This window comes from Heloderma suspectum, chromosome 14, assembly GCF_057233095.1.
Source record: "Heloderma suspectum isolate Gila_16-S chromosome 14, 16-S_ref, whole genome shotgun sequence".
NCBI lineage: Eukaryota > Metazoa > Chordata > Lepidosauria > Squamata > Helodermatidae > Heloderma > Heloderma suspectum.
The window spans coordinates 11,389,468-11,392,308 of record NC_139471.1 but is presented as its reverse complement, the minus strand read 5'-3'; positions in this window follow the sequence as shown (position 1 = coordinate 11,392,308).

Genomic DNA, 2,841 nt, shown 5'->3' with positions numbered 1-2,841 from the left:
TAATATTCACTGATGTACACGCTCTTTTAAATTATTTACCTGCTTCATGGAAATTAACAAATGGTCAGCGTAAATGGATTCTCTGAACCCTCTTGATAGCTAAAAGACAGATATTACAACACGGGAAGGATAAACACTCTCTTCCTAGAATGCAATGGACTGAGGACCTTACAACGCTTCCAATATTTGAATGGGTGGCATATAGACGCCACTTCCAAATGGATACTTATTTGGATATTTGGCCCGCTTTCGTTGAAGCCTAAGTATAATTGCTAGAAAGTTGTATGCATTTCGCACATATTTTAAAAAAAATTGAACACATGAAAAAAATTAATGAAATGTTTTTGCAGGTGCCTGTGGGCTCCACTTTGGGAGAACCCTGCCATAAAAGCCTTAATCTAAAATATGCTGCTGTTTTGGTCCCACCCACTTTTCTCCCCCCCCCCCCCGGAATGCAGCCCCTGATATCTTCTCTGAAATGGAATTCAGCCCTCAGGCTGAAAGAGGTCCAACACCCTTGGTTTACATACTGCTGCAGGGAGACTATACTCTTGGCCCTGCCATCCTATTGGAGGTCAACTTTTCATTAAAGGGAAAGTGGTCCTGATGCTGTGTGCTTTGCCATGCACCTAGATCTCCTCTGCTATCACTTTTGGCCCTGGCATGGTGGTGAAGGCAAGGATGCTGGAATAGTGCCTGTCACTTTAAAAGAAGGAGGTTCACGCAGGAAGCAAGGATTAGAAGAAAAAGGAACAAAGTCTTGCAAAAGGAAGATAAATGACTTTGCAGTTTCCTTCGCTGATAGAGAGAACACACCACGAATCCTATAGCATTGCACTTCTCAACCCAGCGGAGAAAGCGAGGGCTCAGTGAGTGATATTACACTAGTAGAATTGCACACTCCATGGAAAAGTGTAAGTGGCCTGCAGTGGGGGGGGGGGGAACCCTTCTAGGAGTGAAGATCAATAATCTTCTGATGCCAAAAAAGAAACAGAAAAAAGGAGAGGAATAAACCAAGAAAATCTTGAACTTGGGAGAAGACCACAGCTGAATCTGTTAGCAAAGGAATTTCCTGCTTCTTCTTTTGGTGGCAGCTCAAAAATGCATGCCCTGTAAAAGGAAATGGGTGGAAATTGGTTGGTAGTGGTGGAGATAATGTTGCTAGATGCAGACTGAAGCCAAATCAGCAAAGGGGAACAAACAAATTAAGGCGCCAGGAAGACCAAAACAAAACAGTAAAGGGAGCAGTGAAGGGGATGGTGTTTCGGGCATAAAAACAAAAAAGGAAGTATTTTCAAAGGGGGGCAGACAGCATCCTAAAACAATAGTGGGACAGATTTCCTTGGGAGGCAGAGGGCTCTCTCCTGGAGGTATTTAAGCAGAGGCAGAATGGCTGATCCTGCATTGAACAGAGGGCTGGACTAGATGACTTCTAAGGTATCACCCAAATCAAATTCTAACTGTTTATATTTATTTTATTTCTTTGTTACATTTCTACCCTGCCTTGTCCTCCATGGAGTCCACAGTGGCATACATAATCATCCTCCTCTCCATTTTATCCTCACAACAACAACCCTGTGAGGTGGGTTGGGCTGAGAGTCAGTGACTGGCCCAAAGTCACCCAGTGAGCTTCACAACCGAGTGGGGACTTGAACCCGGGCCTCCCGACTCCCAGTCCAATACTCTAACCACTACACCACAGGGCTCTCCTTCTATGGGAAGGACTGAAATGCAATTGCATGTCGGAAAGGGGGAACGATTTGCATTGCAGATGAGACAGCCTGCAGGAGGGTCGCTTACCACATTTTGAAGTAGGTGAAGTAATACGCATATCTATCTAAAGAGTGTCTCTCCCTCCTGTAAGACCAGTAAGTCCAGTGTCTAAAAGAACCCATGTTGGATTCAGGCTTTGCTGTCTGCAAGAAGAAGGGTTCCACTTGTGGAAGTTCCCTCTGCTCCATTTTTGGGGACATCAAATGATGCTGAGCGTGGCACCGAGGGCTCCTGGGCTAAGGAAGGTAGAAATGGCAGCTGTAATTTGCACTGCCTCTGATTTTCAGCACTGATGCTTTTTAGGCAGAGCTGTGCCTACTCGATGCTGTGTCTAGTCCATGCCAAAATAAGCTAAAGTTCTAACGATCTCCATAAATGATGCAAAAAGCAAGCATATTTGCATCTGTTTTGCATCATTTAGGATTGGATCCAAGATCTGCCTTCTGCAAGAGGAAGGACTCCGCTTGTGGAAGGTCCCAGTTTTTCTGCCCAATTTTTGGGACTCCCCCCGAGCTCAGCCCATTCATTCAGCAGTGTCTCCTGACTCTGCGTAGCATTTTCAGGAGGCCGGAGGGTTCTGCCGTGGGGTAGAGAAGTCCACTTTTGCCAGCACAGTTGATCCAGCATCAGTCTGGATCTAACCCAACAATTCTGCCCCATCTCTGCACTGGATTTGATTGGATCGTTCACTCACTCCCCAGGTCGCTGCCTGAACACAAATGAGGCCCTCTGCAATAACGGCACACTCTGCTCCAGTTTATATAATTGTCCAAGTCGAGTGGGAAGCTCCTCCCGGACAGTACCAGTGAGGCTCCTGGGAAAGGGTGGGGTGAGGCGGGAAAGGAATGTCTCAGTTCCCCTAAGGAACAAGGAAACCTCCCTCCATGTGGAAAATGGGAATTTCAGGAAGAAGGCAGACATACTAATTTTCCATATGAGGGCAGTTTTATCCATGGGGCAAAACCTTCCTCCTCGCCATCTGGAGCCTGAAATAATCAGATCACAACTTCCATGGAACTCTGCGTGTATAGTACTTACATCAGGGCTGTGGCCCTTTTGTCTGTAGAG